The sequence below is a fragment of the Stegodyphus dumicola genome, chromosome 4, assembly GCF_044657685.1.
Source record: "Stegodyphus dumicola isolate Sdum_Otavi_A_Nest chromosome 4, ASM4465768v1".
NCBI classification, from domain to species: domain Eukaryota; kingdom Metazoa; phylum Arthropoda; class Arachnida; order Araneae; family Eresidae; genus Stegodyphus; species Stegodyphus dumicola.
The window spans coordinates 196,670,320-196,695,498 of NC_140771.1; the positions used below are offsets into that span (position 1 = coordinate 196,670,320).

The window sequence follows — 25,179 nt, forward strand, 5'->3', positions numbered from 1 at the left end:
GAAGGACTATTGCTTTCGTTTTGGCATTTTGCGTCGGACTCATAAACGTCGGTTCACTTTTCAAACTGTTGCCACAAAATGTTAGAGTCCTGCATTATATTTGAAGAAATTAAATAATGAAAAATCTGCATAAATGATTGTCTATTTCTCGCATTGTGATAAAACAATGATACATAGAGCCATCGAATTTTGAATGACGAAATCCTACTGCGAATATGGGCATCTGAAATCCCAAATTTGAAATTTGTTTTATTATAGATTTTATATTTTGTAAAACTTTAACGAATTTTTGATTTACAAACTCAATGCTTTAAAAGCGAGAAATGGCAACGTTATATAGAAAAAAAAAATACTTTTATCTCCAGCTCGCGAGACTGTGTATATCGGAAATTGTAAAGATATGCTTAATTTAACATTATTTTGCGATATTGCTCTTGAACTGAATTTTATGGTTTAAGTGCAAAGAACATGATATTTAATAAATAAAGGTAACACTCAGAACGTTAAAAAAACGCCCCTTTGGACGTAATTTAAAATCTGAAAAATTTCAGTTTTTTTTTTTTTTTTTTTTTTTTTTTTTTTTAAAGCTTTCTGCCTCCCCCACTTTTTAGATTGTTGCAAATATTTGCGTGTCGTAGATGGTAACACATGTGATAAAGCCCTTAGAAATCCATAGTATGTATTATCAGAGCCTGATTGCTGCCTAGACTTAGTCCAGGTCTAAGTTTTAGGGGGGTCCCAAAATTGTCGTATAAATTTCTCATAACTTTGTTTTCTCTTGATGAAAACTTGGGAAATAGTCATTAGAGGCTTCTAAAAGAATGTTGTGTCTTGGATCGCTTTTGTCTTTATGGAGACTTTATCATCAGTGTACATTGTATTAAGAATGAAGTTCAATTAACGTTTTCTTGAATTTGCAGTATTAGCTATATCATATATATCGGCGTGTGCAAAATGTAATTAAATCCAAATTCTCAGAAAAATAAGAGTAGCAAAACGAAATGTTTTATTGGAATCCTAAAAAGATAACCGAAAGAGGAAAAAGCATTACTCATAGCTGAGAACATCCGTGAAAAGCGAAATCTTTCAGTGGAGAATTAATACAAGGAAACTGGAAAGGAAAGATCTAGTCAAAAGGCACATAATAGGGGAAATAAGTTTAAATAAAAGAGAAAGAACTGAAATTTGAACTGCTTAAATTAAGGAACAGAAAAATTAATGCGTCAATTCTTTTCTGCAAATACATTTAGTCTTCCTGTACCATTGCTACTATTCCACGTAATAATTTAGCACTTTTTCGTAACGTAAAAACCCGTAAAGTTATGAATAAATGTGTCTTCATTTCTTCGTTACTCACATTTATAGTTAGTTTCAAGGTCATATTCTGACTATGTCAAGTAGGTAAAGTTTTTGCTTTACTGAAAAGAATTTTAGTCTTTTCTTATATGTACGTGATTTTTGTGATTTCTTTATATGTATGTATGCATGCACATATATTGTATGTATATAATTCTGCTTTGTATTTATTCTACAAAACAGTAAATGACAACGTAAGAATGCCAGTAAAAATCAGTTCTTCTCTGTGCCGTTGTAAATGATCTTTTTAGGATAGTTGAAATGAAAATCTTGCTGCTAAATGCTATTACCTTGCTACGTGGTTGAAACAGTGAATTGTTTTCACTAATAAACTGAATAATGAATAACAATGATAAACTAATTAACTGAATTTTTTAATTCTTGCTAATGCAGTGTTTTAATTAATATATGACAATTGTTTTCTTTTTTGTGCTATATTCTGTTATTTTGGAACAGTCAGCCACCAAGGTCACTCTCCACTTTTTGCTTGCCTCATAACGATGGTAATTACTGCAGCAGAAAATGATTGAGATCCTTTAATTAAAAGGGTAAATTAGCCTTTCTTTGGTCTTAATCTTTACAGCCTTAGAAGTAAGCGATTAGTCGCTACACACTTCTCAAGTATTCTAGTTGCCAAAGACAACCAGTTTAGCTAGAATCTTATAAGACTATACTCATATGGAAAGATAAACTTGCCAATGTAAAACTTAAAATTTTGCAATAGCAACCTTATTTTGACGTAGATTTTAAATAAAATTCTATAGAAATTTCAAGGGAGATCAAACACAGTTCTGTCTGCTGGTTTTGCTAGGTAAGACCGTGATTGTGCATACTGATATTATGTTTTTGCTGCTAATAAATGATAATTTTTTTTTTTTCTTTTTCCTTTTGCTTGTTGAGATCGTGATTTTCCTAGTTACAACAAACTTTTTTATGTTGTTTGAAATGGTGATTTTGCTGATAAACAAAACTTTTAACTTTAATTGAACCAGTGATTTTGCTGCATAGTGATCCTTCCTTTTTATACTACTTGAAACCATAATTTAGTTAGTGAATGTTACATTTTTATAACAGTTGAGACGAATATTTTGATAATTAAAGACGTTTATGCTAATTGAGACGGTAATTTTGCTACAAGATTGTACGGTTCACATTAATTGAGTAATTTTGCTAATAATTGCCGATTTTTTTGTGCGCTAATGTTTTTGCTAGTAAATAATACAAGTTATATTTTTTATACTAGTAAGACAAGTGATCTGATAATAAATAGCGCTTTATTTTTGTTAGTAAATAGCGTCTGTTTTTTATTCTAATTGAGACTTAATTTCGGTAGTAAACTGTCATTTTTAGGCCTTTGAAAAGGCGATTTTATTCCTGCAATTCAAGTTAGTAGTGTATATACTACTTAACTGTCCTTAATGTGCTATGCACACAACTGGGAAAACCATTTAAATCCAAGTGATATAGCCAATTTAATTTTAGTTTTATTGAATTTAAATTAGAAATTTAGTATCTGGAATTTCTGAATTAACAAAATATGTCTTAAATATTTTGTTAATTCAGAAATTCCAAAATTTTATACAAAACTCCTTAACTTTTTTAATATATTTATTAATACAGTTGAAAATAAATATCCATTTATCTTTATTTAAAAATTAAGGCATGATTATGCAATTGTATATTTTCTATTGTCATGTGATCAATGTGGAATTTTGGCATCGCTCTTGGAAACTGAAAATAAAAGGCTTATAACGAATTATTATTAACGAAAATAACGCTTATAACGAATTATTATTAATTGTTTAACGAAATTCAGTACTATTAACAAGTTTTATGGGTACTTTTTCAAACCCCATTTGGTTTCACTATTCTTTAAGTATTATAAAAAAAGCTGCTGTTAATATTTTTAAACGCTAATAATGAATTTAAAAAAAAAAAAAAAAAAAAAAAAAAAAAAAAAAAAAAAACACGCGTGCTGAAGTTTAGCATTATAGTGGCAATAGCAGCTGTATCGTTTGGTTTTGTTTCAAAACAAAAGAATATTTGAATGAAAATGGCTGAGCTATTATACCTGTTTTATTTATAATGTTTTTTGTAACTGTCGTATACTTATTAAGTTTCTAAATATATACATTTAAATTCAAAACTGAATAAAATATTTGAATTTTCAAGTTTATTCAGAACTACTATTCGGATAATAGGCGATAAAGCCAAAGGATGAAAGTGAGTTTTCTTCTTAAATGTCTTGAAGATTAAAAATTTTGCTTTCAATATATTAGTAGATTAAAAAATTTTATTTAGAAACATTTATACATATTGTTAGACACAGCAGCAGAAAAATGAATACGTAGCGTATTCGGAAACTAAGTACCGTTTCATTCTAGCGCCGTCTTAGCGCTGTGGTAGGCGTCCCGCGTATGCGCACTAGTCTTTCTTGTTCACTGACTTTCAATTGTCGCCATTTTGGTTGCTCTATGTTGTGTTTTCAGTTTGCTGTGCACATTCAAAATGTTTAAGACAATTAGTTCTCCCGCTGACTGTGAGATTCGTGCCGTGATTAAATTTTTGAACGCGAGGAATGTTAAACCGACCGAAATTTATCGTCAAGTGACAGAAGTTTACGGTGAATACGCGATAAGTGATGGAATGGTGAGAAAGTGGGTAAGAATGTTTAATGCAGGTCGAACAAATGTCCACGCCGAGCTCGGAGTGGTCGGCCTTCTGTTGTCACCGATGATTTGGTAAGGAAGTTGATGAAGCAATTCATGAGAACAGACGCTTCACAATGACAACTCTTTCAGAGGCATTTCCACAAATTTCACGTACTGCTTTGTTCGAAATTGTGTCCGACCGCTTTAATTATCGCAAACTGTGTTCTCGATGGGTTCCAAAAATGCTCACTGATGTTCACAAAACAAAGCGACTTGGTAGTGCCCTGACATTTCTCACGCGGTATAGTGATGAGGGAGAAAACTTTTTAAACCAAATTGTGACAGGTGATGAAACTTGGGTGTGTCATTTCATACCAGAATCGAAACAACAATCGATGGAGTGAAGACACACTCATTCTCCGAAAAAACAAAAGTTCAAAGTGACAATGTCATCGCAAAAAATCATGTGCACCGTCTTCTGGGATAGGAAAGGCGTTTTGCTTACTGAATTTCTTCCCAGAGGTGAAACCATTAATGCGGCACGATATGAGACTTTAACAAAACTAAGGCGTCCCATTCAAAACAAACGAAGAGGAATGCTCAGTGAAGGAATTGTGTTGCTCCATGACAATGCTCGGCCCCATACTGCTGGTGTCACCCAATCGTTAATTCGTCAGTTTCATTGGGAGCAGTTCGATCACCCGCCGTACAGCCCGGACTTGGCGCCATCCGACTATCACTTGTTCCTGCACATGGAAGTGCGAGCTTGGTGGCAAGCGCTTTGGATCTGACGATGACACGAAAAATGCTGTGGAGTCGTGGTTATCGAAACTGGCGGGAAGTTTCTTTGACGATGGTATACAAAAACCGGTCACCCGCTATGACAAGTGTTTGATCATTGGCGGAAACTATGTTGAAAAATAGTTTAAGACATTTATTTTCATGTAAAAATAAAATTGTATTCGAAAAAATTGTTTTACTATTTTTTTTTTTTTTTTTTCAAAACGGTGCTTAGTTTCCGAATACGCCTCGTTCGTACATACTGAGATTTCCTGTGTATAATTTATAAATATAATATTTTATCGATCATCTTTTTTTTAAAAAAACTGCTTGTTCTGAAAAAAAAAAATATTCAAAATATTTTTGGCAAATAAAATAATTTATTCGAAAAATTCTGAAAATGAACTGAAAAAGGTATTCCGACACTTTGAATAAACAATTTATTCAAAGATATATATCAAGGATTTTTGAGATATTTTGAATACTTTTACACTTTTAAATAATGGATATTTAAATTTCTAACAGAATTTGTTGTTAATTGCAGTGTCATGCCATGCCTTCAGATATGCAAACGTTAATGTATTTTGTTAAATAATTAATAATTTCCAAACGCAGATGTTAATTCTTGTGACTTATTTTCACTTAAAACATAAAAATTGTGACAAGAAACATTGCATGCCAAAACCTCTCAACAAGACTTTCCATATTCGAATTATTATGTGAGTTGCTTATTAACACTTTTTGAATAAATTCTTTTATTACGAGGAATATTTTGGTAATATTTTTTTATTTGTAACAAGCAAGGCTTAGACAAAAAAAAAAAAAAAAAAAAAAAGTATCAGAAAAATATTTGATGTCTCTATTTCCATATTTGATATAAGATCTATGCAAACATATTTCAACAGAACAAGTGTCCGAAAACAAATGTGAGCCACTGTACATTTTTATCATAGAGAATTCTTTTGTTACTTTTTACTACAGTCTGTTTTACAAAACTTTACTTGATGACGATTTGAATCCTATATGTGCAATTAATCACATACTGTCTGTTTAGTTAAACTGAAATCTTTTTTTTAATAGACTTTTCCCAGTGTTCTCAAACTATTTCCCAGTGTTCTCAAACTCTAGAAAATCGTATGGAACACGAGTTCCCATAATATAGCACCTGCTCTACATTTTTTGTACTAGTTTATATTCTTCATTCATTTTCTAATGCTTTCTCACACCATGAGAGAAATTTCAACGAACACCTCGTTCAGCAGCCCTCCAGATCTTGCGTCTCCCCCCAAAAAAGAAAGTTCAACCCCTTTTTTCTAGACTATCTTAAGATGCGAGAGAAACCCTTGCCCCAGATTGCTCAACCCTTTGTATCCTTAGAACCGTTTACCGCTTGACCTATTTAAAACCAGGATGGAAAAAGAAACTCGAGAATATCCACGAATAAAAATAGAACCCTCTCCTGTGTGTCGCTTTCTTCTGACATTTAAACGATGATATAAAATGTAAACCCTTAGCTATAATTTTAAGTGTTAATACTCTTATTTTCCAGAATTTATTTCTAGCATACCATTATTGTTATTGCGATTATTATAATTATTTTTCCAGCAGCGTTAGGCAAATTAAATAATCTTGAAGTTCTTGGGAAAATTGATCAATGAAGAAAGAAAGAAAAGCATGCTTGAAGACATACTAATCAGGATTGGCAATTAATCAGTATTTATTGCTAGAGGCAAATCCGACAATGCTATAAGTTCTGGAAATCTAGGCAATAATGGCAAATTCCAGAAACAGGATTTTTCAGTTTTAGCTGTTGTTAAAAATTCACTTAGCTTCGTAGATTTTCTTGGCATTTTCTGTTTAAGTTATTTTCTTAAATGATATTTCTATGTATAATCATGTCCAAAAAACTATTATTATTATGAATCCAAAAGAAAACCCTTTCAACTTTATAAAATCTTCACTGTCTACAATTTTTGCCAATAACAATAAGAAAATAAATTCCAGATTCTGTGCTATACCAGAGAACCTTACCTCTGTAGTTTCTTTTGTCGGGGAAAAAAAAAAAAAAAAAGGCAAGGATTAAAGCAACTTGAATCTTCTTGAAGGTGTTTATTAGAATTGTAGCGGTAGTACGATTTTCAAATAAATGTTTTAAGAACTAACGCTTAACTTGAGAAATGATGCTGAACTGTTTATCTGACGATATTTGCAGAATTATATTATTTATTTATTTCAGAGAAGCATGATAGTCATGACCATGACTTAGAGCTTTTACGTTTTTTGTTATGATAATGTTATGAGAAACAATATTTAAATTAATATTTAAATAATTTTAATAATAATTTAAATAATTTAAACACTATTTAAATAATTAATATTTAAATCAGTTTAAATACTTTTTAGCTTTTTACTACTACTTTTAGGCTGCAAATCAAAATTCTATGACTTCAAAAAACAAATTTCTATGACAAAACTGTATTGTAAATTAAACTTTGGATATTACTCTGGTATTTTTAGATCATAAATAAATCAAATGTGCCTATCCTGTTTTACTCAATGAAATATTATGTAAATCGTTGTGATCAGGTCCCGATTTACTCAGTATGGACTACTGGACACAGTATTCGTTTAATGGACCGTCAAAGCAGCAAAATACACTGGTTATCATTAATTAAGGAAAAATCGCAAAAATGACGATTACTCAAAAAGTTAAGTGTAGAATTTAATGAAACTGATCCACAGTATACAACACATAGTAAAGCATAAAATAACTTGAAAAGAAATTGCCAGACAAAATTATGGTATTATAGAAATTAGCATATGTTTAAAAATGAGCAAATCAGATATTTCAGTTTGGTATAGAAAAAATACCGTCAATATGGAGTATTATCTTCCCTAGGATCAATACATCACATGCAGAGATCTGTGATGCTGTCATTTATGCAGTCTATCAATTCCGTAGGAAGTGAGAGCCATTGTTCTTGCAGAGCAGTTGCAAACGTGGCAAGGGTCTGTATAGGAGAATTGAGAGCAGCTATAAGGTCTTCCTAAAGCATCCCAGACATGCTCGATAGGATTCAGCTCCGCTGATCGAGCTGGTCTTTCCATACGCTGAATTGTTTGCTGCTGAAGATAATCATCCACGATGCGAGTCGTCTAGAGTTGTCGTCCAATAGCAGGAAATCATCACATATTGCCCCGGCATAAGGGCGTACATAAGCATCAAGAAAGTCATCTCTTAGACCAAGCATTCACGGTTCTACGTGGAAAGACATGGAGGTCTGTGCATCCAGCCAAAGAGATACCACCCCAAACACAGACATTGCCTCCTCCGTATGCATCTCTTTCACGGATGTTTGATGGATAATGATAACAGGTTCCAGCTTCTCTCCAAATCAAATAATGTCTACTGTCGCTTAAATAATCAAATAATGTCTACTGGAGGCCAAACCTCATCTATAAAGAGAACAGCTATTCATTAATCAGCCGTCTAGCGGACATGTTAATGTGCCCACCTCAAAAGTTCCTTTCTATGACGTGACGTGAGTAGCAATACAAATGGCCGGTTGCATCGCATACAGACTTCCTACATGAAGCCTTCTACGCACGGTTGACGTTGATACCAACCTTTCGGTGGCTACTTGAAAGGAGAATCTGAGTTAAGTCGGAGTTGCGGTTCTATCCCTTCGTGCTTATAACAACAAATGTCTCTCATCGGCGCTCGTCGTAGCGGTTGGCCATCCTTGGCTGAAACTCCTGGATGCCGAATATGTTGTTAGAAATTATTGCCAAAGTCTCCGAACCACAGAAGGACTCACACTTAGCCATCTGGTCAAGTCGAGCTGACTTTGCCCTGTCTCTAGTTTCCCAACCTCTATCCCAATCCTTCGAGCAAATGATGCCTGGAGGTCATTATTACGAATTGGCTATCTTAGATTTCTTATCTCAACATCACATCGAAATTTGCAAGCATGCTCTCTAACATACAATTTTATGCTGCTCACAGATGATTGCAACGACACTAATTTGCATGTTATAATTTTAGTCGGCAACTGTTATTAGACAACATATTCAAATTTTATGTAGATTGCCTTATTTTTGAACGAGTTATCACTATTTTGTGATTTTTCCTTAATTTTTGGAAACCAGTGTGTATGAACGAATTGAGGCAATGCAAAGCTACTAATACCGTGGGTCAATTAGTTCAAGCCATGAAGTACGGGTACCATCGAAGGATAAGATACGAATTACCTTTTACATAATCGAAGTATATTTTATGCCGATTACGTAAAACTTGCTGAAAGTTTTCCAGCTACGGTTAGAGATGAAAAAACGCCTGGTAAATGAATAATGAAAATTCCCGTAATGGTTATCCAGCAATTACTTCCCTCTTTTTTTTTTCCCCTTTACTCAAAGGGCTAATTTGCCCATAAGGGCTATTTCGTTTTGGCATTTTGCGTCGATTCACTATAAACGGCGAATCACTTTCTAAAATGTTGCCACCAAATATTAGAGCCCTGTTATGTTTAAAGAAATTGAATAATGAAGAATCTTCATAAATGTATGTATGTTTCTCGCATTGTGATAGAACAATGAGGATTCATTTAGTTTTGTTCAACCGGTTTTTTTGGCGTTGATTTCTGTGTTAGTATTTCCATTTACATTTGTTGGTATTTCTATTCGCATATGCATGTGTGCATGTTATTTTTCACGTAGGCATGTATAAGAACCAATATACGTAATTGATTCATGAACTGGATTTATTTATTTATTATTATTTTAGAAATTTACGTAGTTGCGTTTGACTTCCGTTCTACGTATTATTCATTGTGAAAGGTGGGTTTTCATAGCAGATGTTACCGTTAAAATCTTTAGCAAGATTTTAGATTTTTCAGAAACTTTTGGACCGTTACGTTACCATGGTTATATCGCCAATTTGCCCAGTGACAGGTGTGGCTATATATAGTTGGATTTAAACGGCAATTTTAAATTCGGCTTACACGTAGATCTTCAATTTTGGCTGATTTTGTACAGCAAAATATTACTTCTGGGCTGGCACACTGATCGGTTTGTATTTAGAAGTATGCAGCAATCTTTTAATCTGTTCTGTTCATATTTTCTCCCCAAACTATGAAAAGCGCCAACTTTTATATATCACGAGGCAAATTAATGTTGAACAATTAAAAAATGAAAGTTCTACTTCTTATTCAATAAACGGAGCTTCTTGGAGAAACCATATCTATGGCGTCCTTTGAGAATATTATTGTATAGCAGGAAAGTGAGTACATAAAGCGGCAGAAGAATCTTTTTCTTTAACTAGAACGATTTAATTTCTCAAGGACTGTTCTACATGTATTCTCGATATTTTCTTTTGATCCGTGTTCAAAACGGGAAGGTGGGAGAAGTACGTATATTTTATCAGAATTTATTTTTGTATGAGTATAAATTTATAATGAAAAGCTGCATGTATACATAATTTATTTGTTGTTATGAATAGAATAAAATTAACAAATTTTAAACAAAGGAGCAATTTAATAGCGGATATTATGTGGCATTTATTACTTTCTGTAAGTTTTAAGAAAAATTATTTGAAGCTTTATATATATATATATATATATGTGCATTATTCACCGTGCATTTTTCAAATTATTTGCGCGGCATTCATAGCTTAATAGATAAAATATAACTATGACAATAATTTGTAATCTTTTTTATTTTTTATTTTTTTTTTATTTTTATTTTATTTTATTTTTTTTTACTTTTTTTGCTACTTTTTTTGCTAATGAGGAATGCGTTTTTGCTATAAAAGAGCGCACATTTTTATTCTTATATAAATCGCTTTTTGCGATTTAAATAAGAATAAAAAGATTAAAAATAAAATTTTAATAGTTTGCTTAATGCGAAATGTATTACATAATAACATAATCGTCAAAAATGATGTGTGCGAAACAGGCAGACGATTTAAATAAGAATAAAAAGTTAAAAAAGAAAATTTTCCAAGTTTATTGTAAACGAAATGTATATGATAACATAATCGTTAAAAATGATGTATATGTAATCAGGTCACCCCCTTTATTTCTTCTTCTTCTTTTTTTTTTTTTTTTTTTTTAAGATGAAAGCGCACTGACCTTTTTATTATTCAGAGAGATGGGGGAATCCATCATCACCCAAAACGGCTTCAAATCCTTTAGTTCGGATAAACGAAACAGTAAACCTTAAAACTATATGTTAAGATTTATTACTGTTGGAAATTTAGGCAAGAGGTAATCTTCGTTTGTTTCTAATTTACAATAACATTAATGCATATCTTCTAGTATAATTCAGTTGAATGTTAAATACAGAAAGTTTTTTCTGCTCATAAAATACATAGTAAGTATGAGTATGCGTTTCCTTTACCTCTTTCGGAAATTATACGATGAACGTGCATTAAACGAGAGCGAGGAAATAATGGAAAGGGGGTGGAGTAATATGTGGGAACTGACTTTTCGTTTTTCATTGATCTTCAATGTAAGCATGTTTTTTTATTTTTTTACTCTTTTTAATTTGTTACTATTTGTTACTCCCTCTTCTAATAACCATTAAATGTAAAAGGAAAAAGGCTGTACACAGTAGTTGTTCTGTGGAAGGGGATGTGATGAAAAGTATTAAAGTTTTTTTCCCTTATAATAGAGCGAAAGTGAATTTAGAATTTACAGGGAGAGACAGCTTTTTCCGGGATTCGGGGAGCACCCGACTGCAGCGCCAAACAGCGTCGTTCGCATCTCTACATCCCAAAACCTTAACTCAGTTCTCGTCCGCAAGCGACGGTCGAGTTAGGCTTAATACTCATTGCGACAGCTCCACAGGTTGCGAGACGGCAAACTCCTGAAAATTGGGCTTCTGCTATAGTTACAGAACCGCTACTTCGGAGAGTGAAACATTTTTCAATTACTCGTGAGCGGTTCTTACAAGCTGTGTGTAAAGGATACCTGACTTTTTTTTTTTTCTTTTTCCCCTCACGACCGCGTAGTGGTTCGGATCATGTTTTACCCGGCCTGTCGTCGGTCTTGTGCCGTACTCGGATGTTCCGGAGCGTGCCGTACTTTAGGCTTAACTGCCTGTGGCGCGGTAAGTGCAAATGTTTTCAGTTTTTGTATAATAAAAAACACCGTTAAAATTTATGTATAACTGTTTTACAGGCTCACTAGTGAACATAGGATATATTTAATAATTATTCAATATCCTTTCATAGACATTATTACGTTCATAAGCATACACATATTTAATAATTATTGAATATGCTTTCATATGCATTATTACATTCATTAACATATACATGTCTACTAATTACTCAGTATGCTTTCATATACATTATTATATTCATAAATATGCACATATTTAATAATTATTGAATATGCTTTCATATGTACATTATTACATTCATAAATGTACACTTATGCAAATATTAAAAAGATAAAGCACAATTTACACTAATGTAACATTAAAAAAAATGAAATTGCAGAACAAAAATGGGAAATAAAAATTAAAAACAAAAATAAATAAAATGCAGCTATATTTCCATTGTATAATTTAGTGCAAAAAAGCAATAATAATAATAGCAGTATAGCAATAATTTTATATATGTTGTGCTTTTTTCAAGAATTACTTCTGAAATCTGCACTTAAATCATTGGTGTATAAGAAATTAAGAAATTTTAATCCATCATTGAAATTTGCATTAGCATTGTATGATGTCCTATTCTCTGGTAGTACAGTACAGTCTGATATGTTGTTTTTTCAGTGTCATTTAAATTTCCACAATTAATCGTTTACAATTCGCAGTAGTTACAACTGGCTGAATTAGTTCATCTGATTTTCGAATATGTGGTGATGTTTGTTTGTTTGTTTTCTTTTAATTTGAATAATAACACAGTTAATATATTTAGTATTTTGTTTTCTATTTTTTTAGTACATTTAGCTGCATTTTAATTTCTTGTTTTACTGACCTTCAAACAGTTATATAGGGCAAAAAGGTGGTTTTTTTTTTTTTTTTTTTTTTTTTTTTTACTTTTGTACATATAAAGTGAATTAAACTAATAATAATATATATTATAGAATATAACGGAAATCGATTGAATATCCATAGAAATATTATTTTGAATAAGTCTTATATATCTGTATCTTTTAATTGTGTTATAAAGACAGTTCAACTTTCTTGTGTAAAAAAGCACTGCACATACATATGCTATTGTTTTATTGATAAAGATTAAATCAAGAAATAATGCATATTTTTATTATTAACTTTATTTGTAAAAAGGAAGATTTTAGTAAAATTTACAAACTTTTTATTTCAGGTATTTACAATAAGCATAAAATTTTATTGCAGTTGGTTTACTAGGGTGTATGAAATAAAACCTTTCAGTGATTTCTAGCGATATAGAAATAAAGACATGGGGAGGACTATTTAAAAAATATATTTAATCTCATTATTGATAAAGCTTTTAGATTTGGGCCTTTTAGATTAAAGAAAGCATGTAATTCTCTTAGATAAAAATATGTTTTTATATATTATAATACAATTTTCATCCAGATGAATCTAGATATAATTTTAAAATAAATTTTTACAACTTAAAAATTTTAAAATACTTAAATATATAATATAAATAAACCAGAGTTTCCACATTTTCAGAGTCATTTTAACATCTTTAACATAATGTTTATTTTATTAAGAAACACCTTCAGTTTAATTTGTCAAATAGACAGGTGTTCATATTTAATCATTGATAATAAAGATGGTATTTTTGATGGGCATCAAAAATATGCCTTTGTTTTTTTAATATTAAACATGTTTTCGTTTTTGTACATAGCCTTTTATTAAGCAAAAATTAAGAAGAAGATATCCTGATATTCACTATTTACAATATATGAAATTATTAGTATACATCAAGAAACTCCAGAATATAAACCTTAAAAACAGTGTAATTTTTTTAATCCACCTTCAATGATCATAATGAAATATTAAAAAAAGCTTCACTTTTATTTTAAGTCATTAAAATATTTAGTTTTCAGTCACATCTTTGAAAGTTTGCAATTATCAATAGGAGGAAATTAATTAAAAAATTAGTTTGAATACTACTTTAACTCCAAAAATTTTGTATATATTTTAAAATATACATATTAGAAACACTTACTGATACTGAGTATCATACCATGTGCAGAAGTACAACATGCTGAACCTTTTTCTGAATTTCACATTTGGTTCTTTTGAATAATTATTATCATAATAGTGGAAAGAAGAAATAACATATTAAAAAGCTAACGTTAATTCATGGTGCTTTTTAGGTAAGTTTAATTTTTTAAGAAAACTTCAAATGAAAGTAATTTGCAGTTAGGATAAATCAGGGGCATATAATCTCACCTATCAAATACAGCTGAAGTAATGCAATAAATAGCACTTAAAACATGAATGCTATGACTCCAGTGGCATAATAGAAACTTGAAAAATTTGTTACAAACTAATTTTTCCATTTTTGTGGCCTATCAATAATCAATACAATGCTAATGCATTTAAAATTCATGTGAATATTAGCATATTAGTTGCGAAGTGAATAAAACTACTGAACATTGGTAATTCCTCTTGGGTTCAGATCCTGGTGAATGCGTTGATCCATAGGTGTTTTCACAGTTTGTTTACTTCCTTATGTCTAACATAATTATGAATCAGTTTTGTTTCCTAAATCCTTGAAAACATCTCATCCCTGTAGCAAATAGCCACTGTTATGTTTTGCCATATTCCTTATAACAAACATGTAAATATTATTCATATTTGATGAAATACTCTTATCATATTCAAACAGTTATTTGCATTATTTAATTTTAGTTAGTAATACATATGATATATTTAGTCTATTTTATAAATTTTATTCTATTTATGAAATTTAAACAGGTAAATGTGTGTAGTGTAGTATTTAGAGCTTTGTTTCATTTTTAAGAAATGCCTTTTTAGGTTTACATAGTGTTAGGAATAATGTACTGTTCTTTGTGAGACTGATAATCAAATGTATAGAATTAAGTAGCGAATTAAAACCATGTGCTCAGAATTATAAATCTTCTTCCTCCCCCCCCCCGAAAAAAAAAGGCTTGTACTATCCCTAGAATGATTACTATGCCAAAATCAAAGGGCTGCAAAAATCTTTTCTTAAAAAGAAAAATGTTTAGATAACCTTATTCATTTCTTTGAAAAAAAAAAAAAAATCTAGCTATAACATCTGCTCATGATTCTGTGTATATCTCTGCTATTTAGCATATCATAAAACAATTATTATTATTAAATTATTATTAATTATTATTAAATTAACTAGTTATTAAAATATTTATGGAAATGAAAGTACCAAAAAGGGAAAAATAGGTATTTTGGTAAGGTGTTGAGATGTAAATTCTGTCTGTGTAAAATATGTTTTGCAAATAGCTGAAAGTTTTCTTATTGCCTTTAACACCAGTCAAGTATTAATCGTACAGGAAACCTCAGAAACATCATGAGGGTATCTTGATTAAATTTAAACAGCTGCATTTTTCTTCTTCTCGCTCTCCTCCCTTTTTTTTTTCAGAAGCTCTAAAATTTCAGAACAATTTCTTGCATATACTATAAAAATATTTAGCAAATGTTTTTTTGGCTGAAATTTCGTACCAACCATACATTTAAAATAGGATATTGCATGTTAAATTTGACTTTTTCATGTATAAAAGTAGTTTTCTTTAAATTAGCTAAAATTTTTATTTACTAATGTTAGTTTTTAAATTTAATTTAAATTAGCACACATAATTGTATTTAAAGAAGGAAATAAATAAAGTGAAATCTTTTGGAGCAATGCTTGAAAAAGTGACCTGAATTTCTGTGACAATAAATTAACATATATATTGAATATCACTTCTCTAAGATGATCACCTTAACAGAAGACCAAAATGTTCTAAAGTTGTGTTCTTAGTTGGTTTTGAGGAGGGTTCAGATTATTATTATTATTATTTATTATTTACTGTTATTAATTTAAAATCAGGAAGAAAAAGAAAGAAAAAAATTATTTATCAGAAATTTATTTTAAAGGGAGGAATAAGGAAACAGAATTTTAGTTAATAAAATTATTTTCAAAGGGGTCTCTATTCTGTTAATTCCAAGAATTTTCTATTTTTCTCTACTATTTATTGCTGTAAATCACCTCTTTGTTTCTGTGCATTTATTAGCTAGCTTACTAAACATTTAAAATTCTGTTTAATATGATTATACATTTATGTTTTTAACATAAAATAATCATTTTCTCAATTAGTAATTCTGTTTGAAAAGGGACTGAAAGCTGATTTTTAAATTGATTTTTGTATTATGCAGGTATCATTATCGTTTTTATCATTGTTCAGAAATATCGTGGATTTATTTATAGAATATTGACTTTAGTTCCTTTTTAAAGCTAATTATTAAAAAAATGATTAATTAAAACTATAATTTATCTTGCGGAACATCACTGATCATCATGTTCTTCAAGGCAACCACTGTTATCTAAGGCCCAAATTTTCTGGAACTATGGCTGATCATTTTAAGAAAATTTCATTATATTTATTATTTCATAAAATGAAAACAAAAGTCTCACATAGATAATGAAAAATTATAGTGAAACCTGAGATATTCTCCTGGTATAGTATTTAAAATATGTTAAATTTTATATATTTTTACAACCCTAGGTTTTATAAAATTAGCAGCAGAAAAATTATAAAATATTCTTCTTCTTCTTTTTTTTTTTTTTTCAAGTTTCTTCTCTCATTTTTTCTCCTTTTTCCAGTTCTAGACAGGTAGCTCTTGTGTGCTTTGTCTTAATCAATTAATATAACTTTCAGAGAAAAACAAGACTTGGTTTAAAATATTATGTAAGCTTATATTTTATGTAGCACATAATAAATCAAACCATAACAGTAGAACATACAGAAGAATGGTTTTTTTTTTTTTTTTTTTTTTTTTTTTTTTTTAATGTTTCTTTTAACATGTTTATTTCCACCTCTGATATGAGTGAACATTGCCAGTGGCTAATGATATTTTTTTTTGGCATGTGGAAATTTCTATTTACAGTAACACTTTTCATGAATTTTAATACAGTCTGTAGTTCAAATAGTAAAATGTTACAAGGAAAAAAGAGCATCTCCAAACAGAATTGGCTACATTGATAACGATGTTTGATAATTTTCTGTTGCTAGGATCTGCCTACTCCATTTGAAATATTATTTTTCAAGATAATTTAAAGTTTAAAATATGTTTTAATAATATAATATATTTATTTTAAGTAACTGTGAAGATAAACCCACAATTCTGGTTTATCTTCACAGTGTTTGCATTCTTAAGTTGTTTATTTTCTTCTCTTTTCTTCTCTTGTACAAAGGATATATTCTTAGGCTGTGGGGGAGGGGACCTTTGACTGTTGTCACTATTCTGAATTTTTTCATTTATAGAATAAATACAATGTTTGATTCTAGATACTGATCATAACAAATATTAAGATATTTGATGTACATGCAAAATGTTAACTATTACAACAATTGCAAAATCTGATGCAATTATTTGGATGCCATGTGAACACAAAAAACATCTACTCTTCATCAGTGCTTCTAATGTACTAAAACATTTAATAAAGAAGTTGAATTGAGCTGCTCGTACATGGTAAAGATATTTTAGCTCCAGCAGAATGAAATGTGTTAAATAACTTAAATGAAAAAATATTAAAATATTATGTTTTTTCCTAAAATTCTTATGTAACCAACATCAGTAATAACTATTATATCGAAGAAAAAAATGAGAGAGGGACAGGCCTAAAGAAAAGGTTTTTATCTAGGCTCCAGTTTTGTAATTCATCCCTCCCCCCACTCCCTGTGGTTCTGAACACTTCTGGTTGTTTGCTGTAATTGGTCTGAATCTGAAGTTGATACTGAGATAAAGCAGAAGCCCGCATTTCCTCTAACTTAAAAATAACTAATAATTTATTTACAGGAAAATCTGGAATAGTTTTTGCAGTTTGTGAATGCTAAGAAGAATCAGAGTCAGAGATGGTATTTTGTGTTATATATTGATGAGTATTGCCTAATACACAAGTGTCAAAGTTTCTTTACAGCCTTTTATTTTATAGATGTAATTTTTATTTATTTAACTCCTAAAATGTTTTTTTGATGGTGTTCTAATGAGTGATATACATATATGGCTGTTGTGGTTTACGGGTCTATTTAATGACATATATATATATAGTATCAGTATTTAAACCTCTAAATTTTATGGATGTGTTAATGGAGAGCTGTGTTTAAAGTGCATTTGTTAACTATATTTTCATGCCCCCTCCCCCCCTTTTTTTATTATTTTTTTTTTTATTTCATAACTTTCTATTCATTAGGATGGTATTTAGGTCACAAAAAAAATTAGAAAACAAAATATTTTAAATAACAAGGTAATGCATAAAAAGTTACAACAAATGTCATGGTCTTATAAAAGTGATTACACCACTCGGAAGATTATTGAAATAAAGCTTGGCAGAGCACAAAGCTAAAAGATTTGAATGTGTGGAAGTCGGAAGAATGCACACTAGAATAACATGAAAATTAAACAGTTTTTTTAAATATTTTTAAACTTTGTATTTTACTAAAATTAAATTTTACAAAGATCTTTTTATAGGGGGGAAGGGGGAGAATAAGTCTCATTGGCTTTGCTTTTTCTTGTGACTTTCTAAGCAGTATTTAAAGGATTGAACTGTGTCAAATTTCAAATAGGAACCTGAGTTCTGTGAAGTAGTTCTCCATTGCAGTAGCTTTGGAATGCACTTTTACATTATAGTGTAATGTCTAAAGATAAATTAATTAATTTAATTTAAATTTCCAAATAGTCAGATTATTTGCAAATCATTTTTAATTTGTATATAAATTGACTTCTAGACCTTTAATAGCAAAATATTAGCTAAACATTTTTGACTTAAATATAGAAATAAACAGTAATTGATTACAGTTTGAATTGAATACACCTTCATTTGTTTTGTGGAGTATATCATTCACTTTTTATACACATAAGTGATGCTATAGTGTTCTCCACTAGCACTATTAAGAATGTATTAAAAATGTATTGAGTAATCTGTAGTTTCTTCATCAGTGGAATAGAATGCTAAAGCAATTAGCATATATATGTGCTTGTGTAACAGTAATAAGATTAATACATTTATAAAATATGCTAGTAAGAAATCAGTAACTGCCTTACTTTACCATTGTAAAGACTTAAATTTGTCTTCATATTTTTCTTTAGCTAATAATCTCTTTTTTGTAGTATTGAGTTCTGTTTGAATAAATGTTATCACATCAATTTCACTTATTTTACTTATTTAATGACACTTTTATAATAATGTTATTTTTCATGTTTATCTGGGGTAATTTAATTTTATTGTACTAAAACATGATTTGGAGGATATTTATATGGAACTTTAAAATTGCTATCTTTAGGGAGAAATCAATGTTTATTTCATATGGCTAGCATATGATATTTTTTCTGTGGAAGTAGAAAACGTGTTTTTAATAAGAAGTTAACAGTGGCTTGTGAATTAAAGTAAAACTAAATTTTCATGAGGAAGAAAGTCACAGTGAAGTCAGAAATCATCATCAATGTGAGACTTCCAGAGTTGAATGTATTATCCTTCTGTCTTACCATGGCAACTACGATTATGAGCATAACTTTCATATACGATCTCGACCAACTTACTTCCCATAGAGAAAGTGTGAAATGTTTCATAATTGAAACATCTTTCTTATTTCATTATTACAACTGACATAAGAATTAGCCAATAACAGTTCTATGCAAAATTGCAATAGCAACTTACTATGCACCTCATAAATCTACTAATAAAGCTTCAGATGCTTGTTTTTACACTAATTCATTGTTTATCAGAATACCTATGAAAGTTTTCCTATCCATCGTGTAATAAAATATTGCTTATATACATATTTTGTTGTAGCAGAATATTATTTCATTTATTGATAGAATACATTAATGCTGCTGTACCTTTTGCTGTTCTTGGTCAGAATTATTCAGTGAAGAAAAATGTATCATTCTCAGAGCCGGATTTAGACTTGATAAGGCCCCAAGCTATTTGAGATATGGGGCCCTTTATAAGTCTGCTGTACTATATTTTAATTTTTTGGGGGGCCTTCCCAAGAAAGCGGGGGCCTAAGCTATAGCTTGTGTAGTTTATACATAAATCCTGCACTGATCATTCTGCCTGTAATAGGGCAAATACATTTTCTGCATCATAAAGGGTGTTCATATTTCTCAGTGGAAAATGTCATCGGGTTCTTTAAAATACACAGTTTGCATCACTTTTGTCAAGTGCAATTTTTATGTTCACGTCTGATTTGCATCTATATATTTCTTTTTTAAAATTTTTTAGTTTGAAATCATCAAAACCTTTCGACTTAATGCATCTGTCAATAAAACTGAATGTGTTGGTTATTTAATCTTTTCACTCCCAGTCAACAGAGAATGAAGTTCCTGTGGACTTGCAACTTTGGGGCACATTTTTGCAAATAAGGGTAACTTGCCAAACTAATTCCTATAAGTCTTCTTTCCATCAAAATATTGGGATTTTTGCATATATTATTTAAATGCTACTTTTAGTATTATGAACAGAAAATTCTAATATTTATAATGAAAATAAAAAGTAAAAAAGGAAAGAAAGGAAATCTGAAAGGGGTTTTAGAATTCAATGGTCCACCAAAAGGTTCCCCCCCCTTAAGTTTTATTTTTAGAGTCTTTTTTTTTTTTTTTTTTTTTTTTTTTTTTTTTTTTTTTTTTTTCATTTATGCCACATATAGTTCAACATAAAATCTCAAAATTTTTAAAATCTTCATAGCAGCTTATATTTAGAATTCCGGATACAGTGTCAAGTATTGGCATACATTTTCATATTTTTTTCATTATTTTCTCAGTTTAACATATCAATATTCAGTTTTCTTAGTAAAATAGGTAATAATTTTTTTTCTTTTATTAATTTTTATGTTGTAATTTTTTTATTAAATATCCGTTCTTCACTTATTAAATTGAACAGCAAGAGTGCAAAATATTCAAGAACAGCATATCTTGGAATTCCCAATAGAGTGTTATAGATTACCATACATATTTTTATATTGGCTATTATTATTATTTCTTTAAAAATTAGCTGCTCACGCAACCAACAGCGTAAAATTGTTATCATTTGAAAAATTCATAATGAGTCCAACTATTGTGATTTCATAAAAATATTGAATATTTCTAATTAGAATCTCATGATTTTAATACATGTTTATTTAAATCAATCACATTAAAAAGTAGAAAAAATATTTTTAAGAAATGTGTTTATTGATTTTAAATCGCTTACACAGTTTCATGCACTTAACTTTAATATACAGTTTCACACACTTACTTTAATACACAGTTTAATTGTTACACTTTCCAAATTTAAATTTTGAAAGCATTGTAGGCTTTACTGAATGGCAACATGTTGGTACGTGGACGTTAAAAGTATTTCATTTCCGGCTGTAGAAACACATTGCTTTCATAGAGCTGAGTTTGTTAATTATAACTGAAAGATAAACATCTTCCATTTTTTTCGAATGGCAACAGTCTCGCACGCTGGAGATAAAAATGTTTTATTCCAAAGAGTGTTGCCATTGCTTTTTTCAGATCGTTGAGTTTGTTAACCAAAAATTTATTAAAGTTTTACAAAATATGAAATAAATAACATCAAAATTTTATACCTCTAGGTACTATCTTTTTTTTTAATAGTGAGAGGAACATGCATACAAGCCTGTAGATTCTTCATTATATAATTTTTCTAAAAATAACACAAGGCAATAATATTTGGTAATAACAATTAGTAAAGTGATGCACCTAGAATGGCACTTGGAAGCCCGAATTTGGAATTTGAAATTTGTTTTATGGTTTATTTCATGTTTTGTAAAACTTTAACGAATTTTTGATTAAAAAAACTCAACGATTTCAAAGCGAACAGTGGCAACACCGTACAGGGAAGGAAAAAACGAAAAAAGGAAATTATCTCTAGGAACTTCTTACCACTTATTAAGTAATATTTCCCATCGATATTTTTGCGAAGTATCCAACATGTGTTTGTATTTATTTCAACCAGGTAGTGAAATCTTCATAATTGCCTATATTTGATCTAACTTCGCAATGAAAAGTTTCAGAAGCAATCCGTGATGCTTTAATTATTTTGTACAGAAAATTGTGTAGCAAAATATTTTCAAGCACCTTGCTTAAATCTTAAAACACGCGAAAATTCATGTGACATGATAGAAATATCACCGGATGCTCATTGGTCCATCCTAGAAGCCACTCCCTCGGTAGCTACACAGATGTGCACTTGTGAAATATGCTATTGGAACTTCTTAAGATATGCTGTTTTTAAATATTTTTAGCCCAAAGGGGCGTCAGCCTAAATGCTTTCGAAACAACTCGTAAACGTGTATATGTTTGCTAATAAACAAAACACCCATGCAGTTTGAAAGCTTTACGATTTTTTAAAAATTCCTGTGTATTAACTAATTTTGAACCATGAACATGGTCCTAAGTATTTAACCATGAAAACTTTCCTCAGCATTACTCCAATTAATTGGCAGTCTCTACGTCTTGAAAGCATATTATTCTACTAAAAGAATTCGAGAAGCTGGTACATACCACTGTAGTGTCTCTAAAAATTAAACTTTTTAAGGCAATTGTGTCCTGTTTTTATGAGCATGATCTTTGGCAAATCTTTTTTGTTGTGTTAAGCATAGTTATTACGTACGATATTCTTTGACATACTCTGATGTTTGAGTATCCTGGTAGTAAAATTTATTATACTTTTCTTTCTAGAAATGATCCATATTGAAAGTTTTTGCATTTATTAAAAATGAAAATTGTTAATAATTCATGTTTTCACTTCCTCGTACGAAGTAAATGAAGTATTGTAATCGCAAAAAATTTTGAGTATCATATTTCAAAGAAGATATCCAGTTAAATGATTTTTTTTATGTGACATATATGCGTATGGACAGAATAAAGGCTCTTGTTTTAGGGGAGAGGGGTCCAGAACGGATTGTAAAATGGATTCAGAAGAGATTTTTTTTCTTGAGGTCTGTCTATGTATATATTTCGCATAACTCAAAAACGAATGGTCGTAGAACGTTGAAATGTTGCATATGGGACTGCATAACATGTAGTTGTGAACCTCCTTCTCTAGTGGACCGCACCAAACATATATATATATATATTCACACTCTGTTATCCGTCTCGGTCAACTCAGTATTTTTATTTTTATACATTGGTAAATTTTGCATGTATATTTCTTATAGGTGTACCCGCCCGGCGTTGCCCGTGCATTTAGAAAATGCAGATAAGTGAATAGCGCAGGAATAGTAGTGTAGGACATGTAGACTGTCTCTCTCTCTTCCCCCCCCACAAGCTACAAAAAAGAAATGAATTGTAATTAATCGATTTAATGTATCGTCAAAACAGCAAACTAACGCTAGAATAAAGAAATCAATTGTTACAATCGAACGTTATTTGAAAACAAATAATAATATCAGTGAGTCAAAAAAACCGTGATTAATTAATTATAAATAATTTTTTTTAAATTTTTCTAATTCAAAAATCGAAAATCGGGCTTCGAGGTCTGGTGGCCAGCCCCTTTGTGCTTCCGTATAAAAAATTCCAGGTCCCTGCGTGCGATAGATTTGGCTGGAGAGCTCGGTCAGACAGACAGACAGACACATTACACTTGCTTTTATTATTATAGATGTTCTGGTTAAATGTTTAAGTTTTTATGCTTATGGGTAATTTTTATGCTTATGGGCTGTATTAAGTTTTTATGCTTTTGGGTAATCTGCATGCAATAGTTGCAGATTTATTAACAATTTAAAACTTTTAAGTGGTGCTAAGCCTAACGGAGCCTCCATTTGTTTACATATGAAACTCTCAGTAGACTAATGAATTAAGTCATTTGGTGCACAAACTAAAATGTCTTTTTTGTGCGCCGAAAATTTTGTCTTCCTGCCTGTAGGCCGAATTGCTAGTTTTCCTGTAGAAACTCTTAAATTTTAATTGTAAGAAAAAAAAATTTAAAAACGTTTTAAACAGTATTTGGTGTCTTACATTTTTCCGTATTTTATAGTTTTTAAAGAATTTGTTTTGAGATTTTATGTATTTTTGCTTAGCGACGAAATGATTGAAAAGAACTGGATTGAATGAGAAATATATCTCTAATAAAATTCCAGGAAATTATTTTAAATGAAGTGAACCAAAAATATTTTTATAATTTAAGGTAGTCAAGTGGTGTCCACAATCAGATTAAAAAAAATATTTGACATATGTGCCAAAATATGTATAATAGTTCATATAATAAGCATATAATAGTATTTTTACTTCGAACGATACTATCAAATATTTGCAGTTGGTGCAACAATGTTTACAATTATTTACATGTATGTAATTGCGTGTATCTCTCCACCACCACAACCAGTTTGGGGTAATTTCTATTTAATGTAATTTTACTGTGTTTTGTGTGGTTTTAATTACCCGTTGGAAGTCATTTTTATTAAGGATTTGTAAAGTGGAATATTTATAGCTTTGAACTTTAGGGAAAGGAATTGAAGTATTCATTTGCTATCTTAAATACAAAATAATTGATATTAGAAAAATAATAGTTAAAGTTTTGCCAAATAAACAAAAAACAAAAACAGAAACGACAACAACAACATCACAAATAAACATGTTTTCCCCTTTTCTCACATTTTTTAGTAATATGTTAAGCAGCCTTCTTTAGTGTATTTCGTTAAATTATGTATTATCTACCTCAGGCGCTGGCAGCATTCTTTGGCTGCGGGTCAAATCACCAAAAATATATGTATTAAGAAGATGTTTTGAGTCAGTGGTATTTGCATTTTAAAAGTATTTTTTTACTAAACGGTATGCTTTAAACTTTAAACATAAAAATTATAATAAAAACAAACATAACTGACTTTTCGATATGAGCAGCTCCCCTGATGCTGAACTTGTGACGTTAATGTAGTAAAGCCTGGCGTATAATTAACTAGCCGTCTTAAGACGAGTACAAGCATCTGAATTTTTGGTAGTTGAGCTGCTGATGTTCTTACTTAAAATAATTTCGTGTGTGAAAATATTCGCTCGCATTTATAAGTTAAATCGAATGCCGACAAAATGGCAAAGTCGGATTTTTGAGTGATGAAAACTTCGTAGGAAGTGATGCCCAGCACGTTGATATTATTAAAAGATCAGAATCTTTTGATTTTTCTGAACCTTTCTACAGTGTCTTGAACTTCTCCATCTATAACACTGAAATTTTAAAATTAGTCATTTCTAA

The 25,179-nt window shown here is 30.3% G+C and overlaps 1 protein-coding gene across 6 annotated transcripts in view; it reads left to right on the forward strand.

The window, feature by feature from the left end:
* The first annotated feature begins 2,682 nt into the window (after positions 1–2,682).
* The window catches only part of LOC118190303 (nucleoside diphosphate kinase 5-like), a 599,363-nt gene continuing 576,866 nt past the window's right edge, over positions 2,683–25,179 (forward strand). For 5 of the 6 annotated variants that reach the window (XR_015040847.1, XR_015040846.1, XR_015040849.1 and 2 more), the window contains exon 1: positions 11,588–11,894. The gene's annotated coding sequence lies outside the window, so the exon portion shown is untranslated. Of the gene's footprint in view, positions 3,580–11,587; positions 11,895–25,179 lie in introns of those variants that run through there. The other variant, XM_035358005.2, reaches the window with a different exon arrangement.